Source organism: Idiotropiscis lumnitzeri, chromosome 13 (genome assembly GCF_059441095.1).
Source record: "Idiotropiscis lumnitzeri isolate Australia: NSW breed Sydney's pygmy pipehorse chromosome 13, RoL_Ilum_1.0, whole genome shotgun sequence".
Taxonomy (NCBI): Eukaryota; Metazoa; Chordata; class Actinopteri; order Syngnathiformes; family Syngnathidae; genus Idiotropiscis; species Idiotropiscis lumnitzeri.
The window spans coordinates 16696505-16719004 of NC_142403.1; the positions used below are offsets into that span (position 1 = coordinate 16696505).

Here is a 22500-nt window from a genome sequence, read left to right on the forward strand (position 1 = left end):
GGTATCGTTCATTTGTCGTGAACTCACAGGCACAACCACAGCAGGCACACCGCCGCCTGCCTCGCGCTGACCTATTACTTTGAGTTTTAGGAGCTTTGCTGAAACTATGGCGGAATATCCGTTTTGGAATATTTTACAAATGCCAACATATGGTTGGGGGGGGGACATAGGAGATGACTTTCAGAGGTGGAGGGTCCTCACATCGCTGTGAAGATGAACTCATTCACTACCATCCGAGTAAATAAAATCTTTGACGTCTTTAGCCGTCAATGGCGGTAAATGAGTTAAGAAGTAATTTATCATTCTTGATTATTTTTTTTTCCTGAACGGGTATCCATCCATCCGTTACGCAAGTGGCATTTCCTCACGTGTGTCGTGGGCAAATGCTACATTCAAATCTTGCTAGCAATTTTAACTCAAGGAACAACGGAACGGTCGGTCCTTGAATGCGAAAATGGCGCCGACGCGATTGCGGATCATTTCCAGTGGTCGCGTCGATTTCGATGGTGCAAATAAAACGGACGAGTTCCAAGGACGAGCCACACGCAGACAAGCGGATGTTTGACGGTATTCATGAAGCGGCTCTTTAGCGGCCATGTTTATGCATGAAGATTTAAGAAGTCACAAACTCACACATTAGAAAACCAAATTGTTTCTCGACATCGGTTGTTTTTTTTTTTTTAAACACACAATGATGCGCTTGTAACGATAGCTTCATTTTCCGTTTCCCTGCCGGCGAACGTAGCACCCCCCGGAGGTTTGGTTAACAACGCTATTTCCGCGCTGTTGTTGACGCGTCGCTTTTCGAGACAAGGTGCAAATTAAAGCGGCTGTTGCATTTCCTCTCCAAGTCTGACACGTTGCGCGGAAAACCGCCGCTAACACATTAGCGCCAATTAGCCTGCCGGGCGGCGGGAAGACAAACAAAACTGTTATTATATGACCAGCATTGCGCTTTGCGAGTCTCTTATTTATTTATTTATTTTTTTTAACCCTAACACTACTTTGAAACGCTAATCCTAGTTTGAGACCTTACTTCGGAACCCTAATCCGAGTTTGAAACCCTAACCCTAGTTTGAAACCGTAACCTTTGTTTAAAACCCTACTTTGAAACCCTAATCCTTGTTTTAAATTTCAGTTCTTAATCCTAATCCTAGTTTGATACCCTACTTCTTAAACCTAATCCTAGTTTCAAAAACTAACCCTAGTTTGAGACCGTTTTAAATTTTAGGTCTTAATCCTAATCCTAGTTTAAAACCCTACTTCTTAACCCTAAACCTATTTGTTTAAAACCCTATTTTAATCCCTAATCCTAGTTTTAAACCTTACTTCTTAATCCTAATCTCCGTTTGAGACTTCTTCTGAACCTAAATCGTAGTTTAAAAGCCTACTTTTAAACCCTAATCTTTTCTTGAAACCCTACTTCATGATCCTAAACCTAGTTTGAGACCCTACCTAACCTTTGTTGAAAACCCTACTTTTAAACCCTAATCAAAGCTTTAAACCTTACTTCTTGATCCTAATCCTAGTTTGAGACCTTACTTCTGAACCCAAATCTTAGTTTGAAACCCTACTTCTTAACCTAACCCTGGTTTAAAACCCTACTTTTAAACCCTAATTTTAGTTTGAGACCTGACTTCTTAAACCGAATCCTAGTCCCAAACCGTAACTCCAGTTTGAAACCCTACTTCAAAACCCAATGATCCAGGCAAGGTGATATCGGACTATGAACAATCTGAAAATCTTGATTTGAAATATTCTGCCCGTGACGGTGAAATGAAATTTGGATTCGTCGTCGTTCTTTGCAGAGGATAAAGAATATAACCCCGCGAGTCGTTTTAACCGAGCAGGATTTGTGCCGACGTAGCGTCGCTCTCCCATACTCGCGTCCGTTATTTCGGATGTATACCATTTCGTTGTTCGCTTGCGAAAAGCCCCGCCCCCTCCCCGCCCCCCCTTCGGTGGAATGCAATTAGTCTATCAGTTTTTCATTTGGCCTTTTATTACGACACACTTGAGATTGAATGATACTCTTTTAGTTTCATTTCCTCGGCGAGAGCTGACCTTCCAAGCGAACATCTGAGCCCGCAGCCTAATAGAACTAATATATCCTTTTTGGAATCTTTTTTTTTGCAAAAGGGAAATGAGTATTAAGAGGGAGAAAATCAGATCTAGAAATGAAGCAGAAATCGTATTCTGCCAGATATTGGAGTCGGTCACGTCACAAAAAATATACAGTTGGGCCTGAGCCAACTCGTGTCGACGTCTTCGGCAGAAACGCAGCACAAAAATACACAGGTGGTTTGCTGTTCACTTCTTACACACACACACACACACACACGCACACACACGCGTGACAGAAGTGACTGATGACTCGGCTCAGATGGTGTGAGCCCCGTCGGGATAATCTCGGCATCTCGTTCGCTCGCCAGGGAATCACACCGAGGGTAGCAACAAATAGCATAACACAGTGCTCGTGTGGCTTTATTACAAACACACACACACACACACAAAAAAAAAAGAGCGAGTGATTTGATGCGGAATGGAGTGTGTTGTCCCTTGGGGGGGGGATGTAGGATAGTACGCAATCAATAAGCTCCTACGGTTTTATCCGTGCGATATGTTTCCAACGGGCACAAAATACGACACGAATAGACACTCCCCCCCCCCCCCCCTCACTGTCACCACTAACTCCCTCACACAAACCACACTTTTTGAAAATTTCTTAAAAAATAAATTAAAAAAAAAATATATATATATATATATATATTTTTTAAATATATATATATTTTTTTTTAATTATATATATTTATATATATATATATATATTTTTTTTTAAATCCAACCAACGAGCAGCGCCACCCAGATTGTAATTTGTCATTTTCTCTTAGCGTCCGAGCACGGCAGGATCATTAGCCGCACCATTAAGCCCCTCAAGATAACACGGACAGTTTGTTTCATACACCCGCCGTCTGCCATCTGTCTCGCCCGTGCGGGCGTGTGTGTGTGTGTGTGTGTGTGTGTGTGCGTGTTTACACATGACGAGGAGCATGTGAGACATATGGACAAAAGTAACGGGATATTATTGAATCCGAAAGTGGAACTGGAAGAGAAGAGAGTGGCGAGTCGCTGCAACACGACGTAGCGTGTCTTCCTATTGTGCCGCCGCGCCTCCAGTCGCCAATTTGTCGCTCGGTGGGGGGGGCCTCGGGAGGGTTAGTGCATGTGTCCGTCGGTAAAGTGCATGTTTGCGGAAGGTTGTGCGGAGGAAGCTGACCTTAACTTTGTTTGTTTGTTTCTGGGAGCAAATAAAAAAAGTTTTGACATGGCATTCAAGTGGATGACACGGTACTAAAGCTAACGTTAGCAATATTGCTAAAGTCCAATAGCTAAAACCCCCAAAAAATAAATAAATAAAAATAAAAAATAAATGATTGATTGACTTTGACAGTAGAGATGCTCGCATAATTGTATCTGAAGGCCTCGGAAAGAATCGTGCTTGCTACTGGTATTATGAAATCTGCCTGGCGACACAAGCTAGCTGAATTCTGATTGGATTAAAAAAACTCTAACCTAAAAATACAACACTAGGATATAATTTGACATCAATGTGAAGAATAGCATCATTTTTCTTGATTATTTTAGACCAGCAGAGAAGGCCTTGCAGGCCTTGACCTCCCGCCACTGACTATTCACATCACGAGTTATAGACTGCCTTGAAACTGCAGAGACGTATTCAGTCTTTGCATTCCATTCATGTCGTTGAAAAACACTTTCAGGTAACAGTCTGGGCTTGCATTTTCTATTTTCACCAATCAGTTTAAATCTTTGCCCCCGCGGATTCGATACACATCCGATTGAAAAGTTGAAAAGGCAGGAGATTGCGGAGGCAAATTGAAAACAGGCGCGATGTTGCTTGCAGTCAAAAAAAAAAAAAAAAAAAAAAACGAAAAATCCTTTGAGGATTCAGCTGTTCGCTCTCAAAAGTGTGCGCGACGGCGTTCATTGTGGACGCCGTCGCATGAATTAATTCAATTTGGGAGACGCCGATAGCGGGTTAGCATGCGCGTTAGCATTCATCCCGCAACAAAAGTTGTGATTGGCCTATTTAAGACACACAAGCGCGGGGGGGGTGAGAGCGATGGGGAAAGGTGCCTTTTTATACTTTTTAACACGTTGTGACACATGCACCTGTTTGCTCCGAATGAAAGCGCAGCTGACAAAATAGTTTCATAAAGACCCGTCCCGTATTAAGGGGCGTGGATTCATTTGCCATTGAAAGATTTTCATTTCCTGACTATTTTCTCCATTGCCTTAATCACCGCTCTTGTTTTGATATTCATAACTCGATGGGTGCAGAGAAATTTGAACAAAAATATGCAGCCTGCAGCAGCAGTTGTTAGGGCAGGCTGGCGGATCTGAGAGACGGAGGTCTGTCCCGTTGTGGGAGTCAATTTATTTTTTTTTTTTTAGGAAAGCTATCCGTGACAGAGTTTGCATTCTTTTTATGAAAATTCAGCACCATCATTTGTTGTCTTTTTAAAGCCACACTCAAGAACTTGCAAACTGATGAAACATCGACTTATATCTCGTTGAACGGTACCTTTGTCACGACCTGAGGGGGTCTTATAAATAAATAAATAAATACATAAATATTAATAAATAAATAAAAAGTAATAAATTATATATAAGTATATATATATATATAAATATTAATAAATAAATATTAATAAATAATATATATATTCATAAATAAATATTATATATATTAAATATTATATATATACATATACATATATATATATATATATATATATATATATATATATATATATATATATATATATATATATATATATATATATATATATATAAGAGAATTTTCAGCACAGTAATGTACGTACTAGTGCAGCATTTCCCCCCCTCACCCACAAGACAAATCATCAATGTTCAAATTAGCAGCTCGTGCCATCAACAAAATTGCTACTTGGCTAAATGTTAATTATCCACGGTCGAACGTTAGCGGCTGCCTCATCGAGTGCAAACGCTGATTCCAAAATGCGCTGACCGACACGTTGGTGTCCGTCCGCGAGGCTGCTCTTCGCTTTTCCCCCCACCGGTGACAGTTTTCCCCCCCTGGCACGGGAACTCCATAGACAAAATGCATCTCGAAGATGCTCGCCGTAATTTGATTTCAAGGCCCCCCTGTGATTGGATTACAAGGCTGACATCCATGTCCAATTTGCAGGAGTCATGTCGATTTTGTTTGGCACACGCGCGCTCAATCGTCACAGGAATATTAATACAGAGAATAAAAAACGCTCCACAGCACTTGCACGAGTGCAATTGAATTCTGCTTTTACAAAACGCTACCTTTTACACAATGATGGTGGGAAGTTAGCAGGCTACTTCCTGTTTTATGGACGGTGACTTGAGATGTTATGAAAGGAGGGATAATATCAGTGGCGGGTATTTCACACCTGGGCCTTCAGTGAAGTCCTACTTAGTCCGACTTGAGTCAATCCCCCTCATATTGCCACAATTTATGACTTAGCTTCTCTCGAAAGGTCAGTCTTGAAAATGGCCTCGCAAGCGTATCTGCAATTAAATCCACACTTTTCAGCCATTGTGGTTTAAAAAAGCAAGAATATATTCAAGATTTTCCAACTTTCGGGTGTGTTGATTCCGCATAGCGCTGCCCCCTCATGAGTGAGTATCCAATCACAAAACGCGTTCATCACCTTAAATGTAAGGCCAGCGAGAAGGCTAACTGTCATCAACTGATCTGATTGGCTATCGCAAGTGTCCATCAACGGTAAAAGCCCCCTTGAGACGAATAAGAGTTGCCCGCACAATTGTATCTGAAGGCCTCGGATGAATAGCTCGTGCTACTCGTATTATGAAATCTGCCTGGCAACACGAGCTAGCTGAATTCTGATTGGATAAAAACTCTCACCTAAAAATTCAACACTTGGATATAATATGCGAAGAATATGATCATTTTTTCTTGATTATGTTACGCCAGCAGAGAAACCCTCGAAGGCCGTGACCGCCCACCGCTGGATAATACATAATAGAAATATTGTTCAGCTTTTCCGTCCCTTCATTGTAGCCTCCAAAAGCACCTGCCAATTACATCTGGCAGAAATTACTTTGATGTAAAAAACTGTAAACAACACCACGTCCCTCCCGGGTGACATGTTGAGAAAAATTGAAAGATTTTTTTTCTTTTTTCTTTTGTCCCCACACGTAAGTGATTAACTACTTTTTGACTTCTATAGCCGTCAATGGCAGTGAATGAGTTTTAATAGGCCAGATGAAGCATTGACATCCCATCGGAGGCATTTTTCTCAAATTGTGAGCTGGGACCAATCCAAGGCCACGAGATCCCAGTCTCTTTAGTCCATCATCGGCATTCCAGAGCAAGTTTTGAGTGTAAAAAATAAAAAATAAAAATACATAAATAAACTAAACAAAACATGAAACAAACGCGCGGCTTGCTGAGGCACGGAGCTTGCGTACGAGAGCGGAAGGAAGTCGTTTGTAGTGTCTGGGCTGGAGAGACGAGAGACTCGCGGGTCATGAATAATTCAAGTCGGTCACTTGAAAAATGGATGCGCAGCAAAGAGGCGCGCGGGTTGCGGACGGGCGGGTTTGCGTCACCGCGCGCCTACGAGCACAAAGTGGCCGCATCAGCTCAAGTTTATGGAAAGATTCCAGACTTTGAGTTTGTATTTACTCGGCGGCGCTGCATCGGGTGCTGACCTCTGACCACCAGAACGCGGTGACGCACTTCTGTGCTGCATGTTGCCTAGAAACAAAAAGCAGGTACTTCTCGAAGCGTTCTGAACTGTTCCCGTCTGGTTACGCTCACTAATGGGAGTCATTTTGAAACTGAAATTTAGGGAGCCGTTAAGTTTTGGCAGGGGAGAAATTTTTTGGGGGGGACACGTTATGATGTCAGCCTTCTTATTGATGTCTGACGGTGGCTTCAGTAATTTAGTTTTTCAGATTTGAGCCTTAGGTTTTGACTTGCAATTTTATTTTTTTTGGGGGGGGGGGGGGCGGGGAAATTTTATTTTGTATTTTTATTCTTTTTTTTTTTTATTTATTTTATTTTATGTATTCATTTTTTTTAATGTTTTGGCAATAAACATGAATTCTGGAAAAGATTCGATTAAATCGATTAAATATCAGATCAGTCGTTTTTCGGGTTCAGTTTTTTTGTTTGTTTGTTTTTTATTTGACATTTTCAGGTGTTCACATCTACATTTTTTTTTTGGCTTTTAGTAATTGGCCGTCGACCAAATAAGGGTGTGACGATTTCATTACACTCATATCTCCAATAAGGAAAATCGGCATCGAAAATCGATGGCTGGACAGATGGACAGTATTAAAATATCAGTATGAAAAATATTTCCAGCTCATGAAAAATAAAATAAATGAAAATAGTCTGCAGTCTTGTTGGCGTTCAAAATGAGAATCTCGCCGCACGTGTGCAAAACAGAACGGCAATCAATCTTGTTGTCCTTCTGCAAGACATCCATATTCATGTCAGATATGCCGACAGACCTGCGCGCACGTGCGAGCGAGGGCGCGGGTAGAATAATCTACATTCATCAGCTCGGAAGATACTAACGAGCTGATATCAACATGCTGCCGGCAACAAACAATAAAAAAAGGCGAGTTTAGGATCACTGGGACCGAAAACACACACGTGCACGAATCCGAAGCTTGTTTGTTGTGAGGAAAGCATGTTGGAGCTCAACTGATTGAGTCGTGTGTGTGCGTGTGTGCGGGTGTGTGTGTGTGTGTGTCTAATGACTGACGGCGCCTCACACAGTGTGTGATAATAGGTGCCACATCACACCCGCACAGCGAGGCGCAAACCTCCTCCGTCCTTGCTCATCTCCCGGGAAACGCATCAATCCCTTCTTAGTCCACTTTGTGATCATGTTGTATTTTTTTTTTTTTTTTTTTTTTTTTAATTCCGTCATTCGCTGCGACTTTTCACACATGGCTTCTTTTTGTGAATCGACAAGGGGTGTTCGATACTATTTTTTTTTCTTTTTACTAGTGATAGACTGATTTGCTTTTTTTTTTTTTTTTTTCAGGGCCGATATTAGATTATTTGAAGGCAATATTCGTTTGTTGAAAAAAAAAGGGGGTAAAATGGTGTCAAAATTTTGAAAAAGAGCAACTCCAAAAATGTATTTGGTTTAATTGTCTTTAAGCACATATGTATTCAACAAATTTTGCGATTTTGAACATGTTAAAGCTTTTTTACAGGTTATATTTTGAAAGTCGAACATAAAAGTGCACGGAGTTCCCAGGCTCAGCTGCATGTCTTAAAGTTCAATGAAGACAAACATCATCTTAAACGTTACTACTAAAAATAGATTTCTATTATTTGTGAGTTGTAGTGGACTGACATTATTCAAATTTCGGCAAAGTCAAATCAATCAGATGGTGCTGTGGGCGGGCCAATCGGCTTCTGCAGGCAGGGCCACCAGCACACCGGCGAGAGAGAGAGAGAGAAGTGTGCTGCAGCCAGCCAAAATAAACCAGCTTTTAATTTATTAGATTTGAAAGTTAAGAAAAAAAAAAAAAAAAAAGCCCGATGCCGATAATCGGCAAAATGCCGAATATCGGCTCCGATTATCGGCTCACTACTTTTTACTCAACAACCGACTTGAGTACTCACCGACAGCAAGTAGGGCTGGGTATTGATTAAAATTTCCACAATCGATTTGATTCGATACACAAGGTCCCGTTTCAATTCGATTTTTGATTCCCTTCGATTGATTTTTGTTTCAATGAAGGATTTCATGCAGAGCCAATTTGACTTTTTCGTCTGCATTTTAGTCTTTGTTCGAAATAAAACGAGGTGTAAAATAAACTGCGAAGCATGACTCAATGAAGTCAAAAAATATAACTGGGGTGATGCAGCTGAAAAATGTCTCACAGTGTGAGTAATTCATAACAGCCATCATCATTATTATTATTTTTTTTTTTTTTTGCAGGTCTGCTCTTGGTAGGCACGTTGCTTGTGGAGTTGAGTTCGTAAGAGTTTGGAGTTTTATGACCAATCATCAAAATTGTCCGCCAATGTTGAAAGCTTTTAATGTTTCATATTTATAGCCTCGCCCATCTGGCCTGAGCAAAGCTGTCCCCTTCGAACCAAAATGCCAAACTTCCCGTGTCTTTCTGGCTGTGGCGGGCGGTCAAGGCCATCAAGGCCTTCTCTGCTGGCCAAAGATAATCAAGAAATCATGATCCTATTCTTCACATTGATGTCATATTATATTTTAGGTTCGAGTTTTGTATCCAATCAGAATTCAGCTAGCGGCTGTTGCCAGGCAGATTTCATAATAGTGCCATTCGCAACAAGCTACAGAAGACCATTGTTCCTTCAACAGGCAAATACCGCCTACATACAGTACACAAGCGGGTCTCGGCTCAGGAAATGAAAATCGGAGAAGCCAAACATCAGGAAACGTGGCGACAAGCGGAGAGAGGCGTACGGCGAAGCGTGAGGCGGGAGATTGACAGGCTGCATTGTGGGCGAATTTGCATGCGTTGTCACGGTGATCTCACGCAACTTAACCTGTGTTCAACTCCTCTGTGTGCACCGAGAGAGTGGGGGGGGCTGACGAGATGGAACACTTGTAAACGACACCTGTTTGAGGAGCACATCTCTCCAGGGGGGGGGGGGGGGGGGGGGATTGGGGCTCGCTTTCTCACTCGTTCTCGCCGCGCTAGCTTTCATCTCGTCTGCTCACTTTGAGAAGGCGGCTATTGGAATTTATGTGTGTGTTCAAGTACTAAATTCCAATCTTAAAAGCAGCAGTCAGTCTTCTTGAGTTAAAAAGTAGAGCTTGTTTGAAAGAAGACAGACATAAAATGGTGCTCAGAGTATATTGAACCTTGGCTTCATCGTTTTTTTTTTTTTTTTTTTCTGTGAGACCTATTTGATACTTTTGTGCTTCAGTAACTGGCTCAGAGGAAAGTAGTAATTGGTGTCAAGGAAGTATTAAAGTAATACTATCTTTGTGATATAGGGAGGAGCTAAGTTTAGCTCGGGTTGTTAGCAGAAGTTACGGAGCGTCTTCACCACGTTTATGTTTTTGCTCTACTGAGTAGGCATAAAAAAATTCAAGCTGACAATTGAGGGATTGTGAATTGATTATTCCTTGAAATTGCTTATTTTCTCAGATTAAATCATCTGAGAGACATTTAATATTCAGGGAAATCTAAAATATGTTTGAAATTCCAGAGTTTTGGGCATCACAATTTGTATATTTACAATTGAAGCTACCAATATTGGTAGTGCTAATGCTAATGCTAGTTTTAGCTTGACTTGATCTCGAAGTTTTTTATTACTTGCATTTCGTCTGGAGTCCACTTTTGTAAATTCCACCCATCCGCCTAGTTGCAAATCCCTAGATGAGCCCTCGGTCGCCATGGTAACAAAAGCCGCAATCCCCATTGGCCCAGCAGTACATATAGGAAGACTGAACAATCCCGAACTTGCGTGTGTCACACCTGTGACCTTTTAAAGTGTGGAAAAAAAAAATGTTTTAAGAAGTATGAGTTTGAAACGAGGAGCCTCTAAGGATACTTAAAAAGTCATTTGTGACGTGACTCTCCTTCATTGTTCTTTAACCACATGCATAAACAAACCAAGTGGACTTCACTATCACCCTGGGTGCCGTCCACCATGGCCGTGAAGTGGAGAAGGGAAAAAAAAAAAAGAGTTCCATTTTTTATATTCTTGAATGCTGATTAGCACTGATGAATATGCAAATCCAACTGTCTCGCTCGCCCCACTGACAGGGAAGGGGGTGGGGCGGGGGGGGGGGGGGGGTTGGTCACCAGTGTCAGAGGAGAAAAAAAATAAAAAATGACGCCAACGCCCTTCCGGTCGCTCTTGTGTAAACCTGTAACAGATGCTCTTGTATATTTATGATGATGACGGCGGGTTCGAAGGTTGCTTCGTCCAACTTTTATTTTGTTCTTTAAGGAACGACCTCAGCAGATGCGAGACGAGGTGACTTAAACTGTCGGCATCGTAAAATATTGATAAACTGCACAGGCCATCTTTTAAGGAAACATTTTAACATTTTTAGCGGGCATTAAGGTTGATTCATTTCCTAAAAAAAAAAAATAAATCCAATTATTTTTCAAGCTCTTCCTCCAATATATTTTTTTAACAAACACAAGCAATGAATGATTTAATAAACTTTCGGTGTTATAGTTTAGGTTTACTTTGTTAGATCTTAGAAAATAGACAACTTAGTTTTAAAAGATTAACAAAAAGTGCACAAAGCTCCCAAGCTGCATGTCTTACATCTCTTTAAAGTTGACGACGGAAAATAATTTTTATTTTAGTGGTGAGTTGTAGTAGCGTAGACAGACATTTATTAACCTCTCCCGTACGGCGTGAGACTCGAGGTGAAAAAGCAAACAGGCAGCTTCGTGCTGACTGGGTGTTACCCACTGCACAAGGAGGACAATCTACTTCTGCAGGCAGGGCCACGAGCACAGCAGAGAGAGTGAGAGAGAGAGAGAGAGAGAGTGAGAGAGAGAGAGAGAGAGAGAGAGAGTGAGAGAGAGAGAGAGAGAGAGAGAGAGAGAGAAAAAGAGAGAGAGAGAGAGAGAGAAAGAGAGTGCGAGAGAGCGAGAGAGAGAGAGACAGAGACAGAGAGAGAGAGAGCAAAAGAGCGAGCGAGAGAGAGAGAGAGAGAGAGACAGAGAGACAGAGAGAGAGAGACAGACAGACACAGAGAGAGAGAGGGAGAGAGACAGAGAGACCGAGAGACCGAGAGTCTCCATCTATCTATGAGAGAGAGAGCGAGAGAGAGCGAGAGAGTGTGCTGCAGCGAGCCAAAATAAACCAGCTTTTAATTTATCGGCAGTGAAAATTTAAAAAAAAGGTCCAATGCCAATAATTGGCTAAATGCCAAATATCAGCGCCGAAAATCGTCCTGGCCGATAATATGTCACACACACACAAAAAAGTGGACCAATTCTGACACCGGCTGGCACAAATCCAATCATGCCCAGCTATGAATCCGGAATGTTCACACATATACAGTAATAAGGCCACATGCTAATTAGCTTCTGCATCCAACGTAGTGTAAAATACGGGCTTTTTCTACAATTTATTTATTTTTATTTTTCCGTAACAGCTCTATTGCTCACCCGAGACAGAAAATGGATTCAAAGTGTATTTTATTTTTTTATTTTTTTTAAGCGTCACCCAGCGCCTAGAGAGGCAGCCCATACGTCACCGGGATGGCGCTTGGTGTAACGTAAGCAGGTTACTGCAAAAGTGGGAGATAGATGGAGACGGATGGCGACGGCTGGCGTAACTTTGTTTTCTTTCCGTACACTTGGATGTTCGCACATCGGGCCCGCTGCACTCGCTTGGTGCCGAAGCTCAATTGTAACTTATTACAGGGTATAAAAATGTCGGGATGCGCGTTTAATAACGACAGGATTGAATTGAAGTTCCCGGGTGACGGATGCTAGCCGCCGCTCAATGTGTCATCACATAAATGACACAAGCAAAGAGGGAGACGGTAAAACGGAAAAATGGAATAGACGAGCCTGAACTATTCTCTTCGTAAAAAAAAAATAAAATAAAATAATAACTTGATATTGTTGATTAAGTGGCACTAATCAATTGGGTTCTAAAATTTGACAGAGGGGCCCGGACCAGGAGCAGATAGATGGGTTGTTTTGGTCACCTCACCTCATCGGAGAAAAAAATACATTTAATTAAAAAAAAAAAAGTGAACTAAAGCATTAGAAAATAAAACATTAACAAGGTTTATTCATTTAATTTTTTTCAAACTCGGCGGGCCGGGTTAAAACGTTTAACGGGCCACATGTGGCCCCCGGGCTGTAGTTTGCCCACACCTGCCCCAAAAAGAAAAAAAAGAATATATCGTTTTGGGTGTTACCGTATTTTTCAGACTATAAATAAATTCCCATATTTAGGGCGCATTACTGCACATGAACTCGTTTACGAACATTGACGGCTAAAGACGTGAAAGTTTTTTTTTTTTTTTTTTCGAAAAATATAATAGTCAAAGTCAATCTATGTGAGTTTATGATGTCAAGTAAAAATCCGGCAAGGTGTTCATCAGCTGCTGGTGGCGTGACCTTTAACCTCAGCCGTACTTTTTTTGCATATTCAAAAGTACGATTCAGTTCTTTTTTTTATTTTAGGTTCTGCAGATGACGTGAATTGCCGGAGGTTTCATGAAAAGCAAAGCGGAAAACGGGTCGAGCGTTACCTTCAACCATTTAGTCAAATCTGACGTTCGACTTTGGCTGGTTTGTTTTAGAATTTGAAAAATAAATTGTGAAAAGTTCTGCAAAGTTGCATGAAAAAGGCAAAAGAAAGATCAATGTCGAAATCTTACTCTCACTAGTCGAGCACTGAAAAGAAACGAGCCTGGAGATTAAGGCGTCCATCTCAGTGCCGTCGACAAGCCATTAGGGCACTTGAGGTGACGGAGACAAATCCGACGTGAAAGTCAAGAAAGGAAAAGTGACGAGAGCGGAACAATGACTCTATTACTCGGGCTGATCGATGAAAGCTCGCCGTTTTTTTTTTTATGGGAGGGCTTTTATTTTTTTTTCCGCCCATGCTAAAAAAAAAAAAAAAAAAAAAAAGGACTACTACAAAAGACTATTTTGCTACGTTTCAAATCTATGCCATGAATTGAAAAGTATTGACTTGCCTGTATAAGCATCGAGTGCGCTGACGGTAAGTTGAAAAAAAAAAAGGTCCATTGATTTCCTTTGAGGAGGTTTTAATAAATATGCCGCTTGGTTATTGACAAGACAAAAAAAAAAAAAAAAAAAAAAGGAGGAACTTGTCAGTGTCGCCTGCAAATTCAAAGCATGGCCGCCACTCAGCACGCCAATCAATAGCCAATTAACACAAAAAAATAACAAAATGAAAGCATTTTGTTTAAAGCGACTCATTAAAATTAGTAAGGCGTGAAAGGTTTAGACTAAAAAAAAAATAAATTTTAAATCAAACAATTGAAAAAAATAAGGGGAAAAAAACAGAACAATACAATTGAAAAAAAAAAAAAAAATCTCGGAAATTCATTCAAAGCAATATGGGTTTACTTAAATCAAATGCCACTATAAACAATAAAAAACATTTAATTTTTTTTTAATTAAAATTTGTTTTTTAATTGAAAAAAAAAATACAAAATTGTATCTATTTTTTTATTTAAAAAATGAAACATTTTTTCATAAAAAAAAAAAAAAACGTTTGAAAACACATTTCAAAATTAACATTGAAACAAGATGAAATCAATTTCAGATTGAGAAAATATTGGCACAACTTCCCGCTATTTTTTTCATCCTTTTTTTGCCGACTAATCTTCAATCAAGCCTTTCTTTTTGTCAGGGCAAGAACGCCACTGACTTTGAGTGATGTCTGATCAAAGATAGTGGCTGAGAGCAGTCTCTCTCTCTCTCTCTCCTTCGGATTACCAGGCAGGACGAGGCCTCGCCGGGTGCCGCGCGAGCTCGATAATGAAGTGTACACAGGAGAGGATTACACTACCCCTCGACTCCCGCCGACGACTCCGTCCGTCCTCTGCGTTGTGTGCCTGCACAGGGACACACGTCAACACGACGGCGCCGATAATGCAGAATCGGCGTGCGTAGCTTCGGTAGGAGCCCGGGGGAGCTCCGATATCTCGAGCGCAAACGTACAAACGACACCGGCTGTAAAGCTACTTCAAGTCCTGCAGCGTAACCGGCAAACATATGCGACGCCAACTTAAGCTCACAAACCGGCGGAGATCCAAGGGTGAGCAAAGCAGGTCAGGAGATGAAAGTTTGAAAGCGACAGTACGAAAAATAAAACTTGCGGAATCTGACCCTTGATTTTCGATTGATTAACCGATTATCGAGGAAAAAAAAAAAAAACGATCGTACCCTTGTGTTCAAATATTTCTTTTTTTTTTTTTTTTTCGTCTGTGACAGCGATCCAGCAGCGGCATCTGCTCCATTCCCCCGCGTCCATTAGCTTCATCCATCCATTCATCCTCAACTCATCTCCGGGCCTGTCACACGCAACGAGAGGACGCCAACTCGCCGTCGTGCCGGCGAAGGGCAGGGGTCGTATGTCACGGGCGTTCCCTCCCTGCGGAATGGTGTTATCGATCGGATGGGCCGCGCTCCCCGCGTACTTCGTCATGGGGGAGGCGGACAGCGAAACAAGATGAAGGAGATATTTGAAGGGTGGAGGAACGTCTTGGAGAGCTCATTTTACCAGAGAGCGGATCGAACAGCTCAAAGGGAAAATTGGCTACTTACACGTGAAGCGCTTTCTTGAACTAAATTAATCGGTAGACTTCTTTTCAGGAAAGTGCAACGTCAATCGTTTACAAAAGCGCATCTGGATTTGGCATTTTGGGAAAAGGAAAAGGAAGCTGCAACATTTCTTTGATTTCATTTTTTTTTCTTGATTAACTCACTTACTACCATTGACGGCTATAGACGTCAAAGATCCATTTTTTTTTTTTTACGTCTTGTAGTGACTGAGTTCATGTTAGACCAGCAGAAGAAGGCCTTGACCGCCCACCACTGCTCATAAACCAAATCTCACGCTTACATGCATCCAAGCAAAGCTCTCGGGGACGCGACGGAACACAAGACACGCGTTGATTTGTTAGAGAAGTGCGACGCGAGTTCAACACGCTGGAAATGGCGTTGGCAAAAGAAAGGAGGCAACATCGGAGACGCGCTGCTGGTAAGATGTGCGGCCCAAAGATGTCGTCGGATCGGCCTGGAGGTGAACCAATCGATTATTCTCCGTTGTCAATAATTCAGAGTAGACCAGCGGCTCTGTGTGTCCAAGCCAAAACGTGCACACACACACACACACACACCGAGCAGCGACCTGATTTGATTTAAGATGACCAGTCAATGTGGATCCAAAGCTTCAGCGGGAGCGATGCTTTAAATTATTGCAGGCTTTAAAGTCACACAGGCCAAGCACTATTTCTCCATCCAGGCTAAAGCTTTCATTTATTCCAGAATTCAGCTCACGACTACTCCTTCTTCTTCTGCTGCTTCCACACTCACGTTCTGGCACTGCCGTTTAACACTTTGCTTGCGTCTGTTTATTTTCATTGGATTTTTTTTTTTTTTTTTTTTGATCGAGCCAAACACTCACGGCAAAGTTGATTTACTTTAAAATGCATTGAGTCAAGTTTCCAGGTTTCCTTTAAAAGAATGTTTGCTACCAGTAAACCTGAAAAAAAGAAAAACTACTAGGAGACTATTGTGATTTAAATTCTGACCTACTCAAGCTTGAAATTAATGAAGTTAAAAAAAAATGAGGCTGAGACGCACAAACCAAGTGTAAACGTCTGACCTAATGTTTTGCAGTGGTGGGCGGTCAAGGCCTGCAAAGGCCTTCTTTGCTGGCCTAATATAATCAAGAAATTATTATATATTATTATATATCCTTCACATTGATCTCATATTATATCCTAGTATTGTATTTCGAAGTAAAAGTTTTTATCCAATCAGAATTCAGCTAGCACGTGTTGCCGGGCAGATTTCATAATACCAGAGGCCTTCAGATACAATCGTGCGGGCGTCTCGGTTCTCTGTCTCAAGGGGGCTTTTACAGTTGATAGAAAGTTGCGATAGCCAATCAGATCACGAGGCTCACTGTAACCAACTCGTGATCTGATTGGCTATCGCAAAAAAAAAAAAAAATCCTAACTATGATGGCCCAAAACTTAAAATGGTTCTCTGAGAGACAAAAACACACGCACACACACGCACACACACTTGAGTGTAATTGAAAAGAAGCTATGGATGTTTGCCCCACTACAAAAGTGAATGAGATGGTAGAATTTCCCTGAGGTGGTAGAACTCCATCAAAAAGCATTAGAAAAGGGCAACTCTCATCTTCTATAATCTTCTGTACTCATCTTCTACCACACACACGCACACACGCACGCTCATGATCCACTGTTCCAGAAGCCGCAGCCTCGTCTTCCGTTCTGCCTTCTATTAAAATATGAATGGGCTAGTTAAAGCACAATCGGTCCATTTGTCTGCTTGGGTTTCTTCTTAAGCGCAACTCTGCCGCTACTCAGAACGAGCGGCACCTCGAGAGACGAACGGGGGGGGGGGCTCGCTGCGCTCCACTCTGCCTGAGATGGCAGCGGCAATAACGATAAGAGATCAGTCATCATGGCTTGAAGGTTTCAGCTCCTGCCGAGCTCGGACCAATGTTCTCTTCAAATATTCCGCGCATTCACACAAATTCCTTGAGCATCCCTCGGACCACGGTGAGCGACATCAGGCTTCACACGGTGGCGGCCAAACCAGTATCAAGATTCGGGCTGTTTGTCGTCGGCTTTCTGTGAGTGGACGGGATGCAATCAGCATTTTTTTCTTTTTAAATCAATTTATGACATTTGACACTTGATTGGTGGATAGGCACTCCAGAGATGCCAGAATTTGTCTACAAATCATTTAAAAAGCACATTTTTCCACAATATGTCCCCATGAACACGCAAAGGTCCATTAATAAAACTATCTTTCCTACAATTCTCTTGGTAAAGCTTTAACTGTGTGAGAAATTTAAATATCGTCGACCCTTTTCACCTCCGCAAACTTGAGTGCAATGAAGCACTCATTACAGTTACTTTGAAGAGCAACCGGATTAGTCAGGAATAATTCACTGATTTCATTAGGATATATTTGTTCTAGACTTGGCCCCAAAAAAAAATTTTTTTTAAAAATCAATCGGCAGAGGAACTTGACTGTATCCATTTTTTTTTTAAATTAAAAGCTCGATTATTTTGACTCGCAGCATCGCACTTGACTCTCTCTCTGCTGTGCTCATGCCTCCGCCTGCAGAAGACAAGCAGCTTGGCCCGCCCACAGCACCATCTGATTGGTTCCTTGTGCAGTGGGTAGCAGCCAATCAGCAGTAAGCTCAGTCAAATTGAAGAGATTTTTTTTTTTTTAATTTCAATTTTACCCCTTCTTTCTCCAAATGAATACCGGCTTCAAATATCATTTCTCGGCCTGCTTGACTACTAATAATCGGTATTAGCCCTGACCAAAAAAAAAACACATCGGTCTATCACGACTATGTACAAATTCGGGTGCCATGGCCGTTTTAAAAATGGCGTTACATCATTTAGTAAGGGGACCCCTTGTGTTGCATCAACACCCCAAAATTGGGTTTTAGGTATGTGCAATTACGTTCCTCATATTGTGCACAAAAAAAATGCAGGATGTCTCCCGGCCTTTCTCCCCGCAGCCAAAACAGTCAGCATGGAACAGCCTGCCTTTTAATTACCCGTACTGTGATAAAGATTGCGAGCTTGCATCAATGTGTGTGTGTGTGCATGGGGGTGCTCATGCTTGTGTGTAGGGGTGTGTGTGTGTGCTCATGCACGTGCATGCGTGAATGAGAACGAGTCAGTGATGCTTGACGCTCCACTGTGCCTCATAATCTGTCAACTGATATCTCTGGATGCAAAGCCAAAGAGAGTAAAAGGAAGGTGCAATTTGGGACGGTGGGATTGCTGGTGTGTGCGTGTGCATGTGTGTGGGGGTGTGTGTGTGTGTGTTAAATCACAAGCAAATGGTGGCTCCTAGCGCGCTGCAGATTGCCGCAGCTCACACCATTGCCTCCGCAAATTAATAGCATTGATTTTCCCTTGCGCGCACATTTTTATTTATTTTTTTTACGTCGTCTCTCTCACACACCCCCAGAGACAAGCGTAAATACACGCTTGTTAAAAAGAGCGTCGATATGACGGACTCAAAGTATCTTGTGAGCATTCCAAGGCAACAGGACTCTCGCATTAACTTTGGATAAGCGGTAGGAAAAGCGGCTCGGATAACGGCGGGCTGGATGTGACAGAGGTTAAAAGTACGGGAGAAAACAAAACACACCCACACACAACCTTTCTGACACCAGACAGCACATTTCACCCCAGATTTGCCTCGCTCATCTTCAGATTTCAAAGTAACCTGCACAAGTTCAAGACGCAAAGTGCCAGGTGAATTTGAGTCATCTGGTGGACATTTTTCTACTTTCAATATCGCAATGTACATCGCAACCTCCCCCAAAATCGCAATGTCATTTTTTTTCCCCCCCCAATATCGTGCAGCCCTACAACAGACCAGTATGCACATGTGGGAGACAGCTGTCCACGACGTCTGATCATTAATGTTATCGCAAACAAGAAACATCAAAGGTTACAACATCAAAGACCGGAGGAAATAAAAAAATTTAATAAATAAATCAATAAAAAATAAATAAACACGCTGGCCAAAGCACACCACTCCCGACATCTCTCTATCCAGCCACTCTGATTGGCCGAGGCTGAAGAACTCCCAGAATGCTTTGCATCACTTGATACATTTGTGTTTATTTTATTTCTTCGTTCCTTTCTTTGATTGTTCATCGTAATATGTCGGACTTGCTGCTGGTTGAGTTGACCAAAAAGCCGATGTCATTTCTGCAGACATTTGCTACTGAGGGGGCGTGTCTAGAATCTCGGTCGGACGGGGTCCGTCTCCGTGCTGAAGGGCCATACACGACCCTTGTGAGGACACGTCTTGTGTGTCGCGCAATTGGGACGGGGCCTTACTCCGTATTCCGTATAAAACACCGTCCAAGAAAAACCGACCCGAACGCAGCCACCAATTGCAGCGCTGTGTGTTCACAGATAGAAAGTAGCAGCCTGTTGCACATGGGCAGTTGCCGCAGTCGCTCTGACGAGAGACACAAAACACACACACACACACACAGCTGCCATCTCTAATGATGATTTATGCCGGGGGGCCGAGGGGATAGCGGCCATGCATAACCGTAGCAGTCACAAACAGCCACCGAGAGCGGTCGTCGGGGAAGCGACACCCCTCGCCCCGGTGGCCCTCAAAAGGAGAAAGAAATGACAAGATGGATATGTCGCAACAGCTGTGAGCACCGGGGCCAACTGTACAAATGCATATTGATGAATGACAAGCGAGCAGATACATGAAAAATGCATGCACGGCTGCGCCAGATAGACTTATTTCCCCCGCCGACTAGCGCGGCGCTAGCTCATTTACCATTCGTTATCTGTGACACTGGTAGAGACGCGCGGGCCTTTCGCAGAGATTTCCTCGGAGGGAAAATAGCTCTTTTGTACTCGTCTTCACAGGCGGTGAACTTGCGCTCTTTGTGTGTGTGGGGGGGGAAAAAACACATTTGTGACGGGCACTTGCCGTCCGTGCGGCGTATGTACAAACATGAAGTGCGCGCTTCTGCTCGCCTCTCTTGAGATGTGCTCTTTTGACTCGGATGCTAATTATCGGTGTTTGTGCAGCGTAAACGGAGAATTGCACGGAAACAATCGCGCTGCGTTGTCACGACAGTCAACGGTAGCTATTCACGGAGGGCATTTTTAAATGCGCTATTAACAAGGGTGGGCAAACTACGGCGCGGGGGCCACATGCAGCCCGTTAAAGGTTTTAATCGGGCCCGCCAAATTTGAAAAAAATTAATTTTATTTTCTAAATATTTTTTTTTTTTTTTTGTCCGATGAGGTGAGGTGACCAAAACACTCCGTCCATCTGCTCCTGGTCTGGCCCCTCTGTCAAATTTTAGAACCCATTTGACAATATGTTTTACTCTGTCCCGTGTTAGTTTAAGTCATGGCCAGACTGCACGGGAACAAACTCATTAGAAGAATCCGTGCCTTACCTTAGGACATGACATTTTTCTAATTAACGTGCGGAATTACAATCAGTCGCCTGGATGCCAGAGCAGCGTGCGGGAAAGGTGATTAATCTTAAGAGTGGCGTTTCTAAAAGAATATAAATCATCAACCCTCTCAAGCACCATGCCTCAAGCTATAGATGTGAACTTTAAATATGTTTTTTTTTTTTGTTTTTTTTTGGCCTTTCTTCTTCTATAAAAATTGCATTTTTCTACACAACGATCTCGATTACATTTCGATTGATTGTTCAGACCTAATCTGGAGAAATTTTGCAAAAGTTCCTATGCCAAAACCAGAATTCAAAGAGGGCGTTTAATTCTCTCTTCTTTCAAAATAGTTATCAACTCTGCCGCCACCTATAGGACTGGAGTGGAACAGCAGCATCAGCAACACATACTTTTGAGCGCCCTTTCCGGGAATTTCAGCCATGAATCGCCGCGCTTTTCAGTCAAGAGTTTATATTCAGAAACTTTCATCAACGAGGGTTTGACAAAAGGTCACGTGACCTTTCCCCCCAAATCAGAGAACAACCTCTTCTCTGACTGCACAGTGCGTAGATGGCATGCCATAAAACTCCAATTCAATCTCGCACGCACCCAAAAGAGATCTGAACGCATCCTGCGGGGATTTGTGGCATCAAAGAGTCAAACATACGGCGACGGGCGTCGCTTTGGTTTGCCGCCGCTCGACAAGCCACACAGGAATACGGCGTTTAGCTGCCATAACTACATGTCAGCCTCTCCTCCGCTCCCATCTGTTCCCCTCCGCTTCCATTATCTCTCCCCCATGCTGAGCTGCGCGTCCCTGCAACCTCCTCCATCATCGTCCCTCGCAAGGGGGGGGGGGGGTGGCAGGGAGGCGGGGTTGGGGGGCTTTGGAGGAAGTCCAAGTCCGGTCTCTGGAGTCCTGCCTGGGTGACTTCCATCCTCCTTCCACCCTCCAAGGCTTTACTGCGGGACGGTGGGCCTGAGAGCTGGCGGCTTGGGGGAGCCCATTGTTGCGGGGATTAACCGCACATGGCAGTTATTGTCCAGGACACACACACACACACACACCTGGCCAGATGTGGGGACACGTTTTCCAGTGATTCTCAACCACTGTGCCGGCGGCATCAATGTGGTGAAGGTGATAGCTGTAAGCGCAGTAAAATAGCAAATTTCGCTCTATTATCTTTGATTTTTTATAGATTTTTTAAAACATGACTACCATAAAAAAATTAATAAAAATCTGGAAATATTGACATGCACAGGTGATGAAGAAGGAATGGGGCATTGTTCAGTTAACTTAAAAAAAAAGAAAAAAAAAAAGAATTGGGAGTCAATAGAGAACGAGCCCTGCTGTGAATAGCGAGGAGGAAAAAAAAAAAAAGAAAAAGGATTTTACAACCCCCCCCAAAATATTTTTAATTGCCCATATTAACAGTTTAAAGCGGGGGTCCTCCGTCCTGCTCCAGGATTTTTGTAAAAAAAAAAAATTAAATTAAATCAAATAAAAACATGCCATGAGCACTTCTAAAATTATCCATTATCAAGAAATTCAGCAAAATAAAAATTGACAAATAAATTGCACGACCTAACCTGATATCAAAACTGTTCTTTCTCGTTTCTATTCGCGCGATTTAAATGGAGTTTTTCGTTTTAGTGACACTTCGAGAACCCCTCGGAATTGACGTCAAATAGCAGCGTACGGCATCACTGTCACCACATCCCGAGTA

General features: G+C 42.5%; 1 protein-coding gene across 1 annotated transcript in view; it reads right to left on the reverse strand.

The window, feature by feature from the left end:
- Positions 1-22500, reverse strand: part of dab1a (DAB adaptor protein 1a) — a 162940-nt gene that overhangs the window by 108457 nt on the left and 31983 nt on the right. The window lies entirely within an intron of this gene.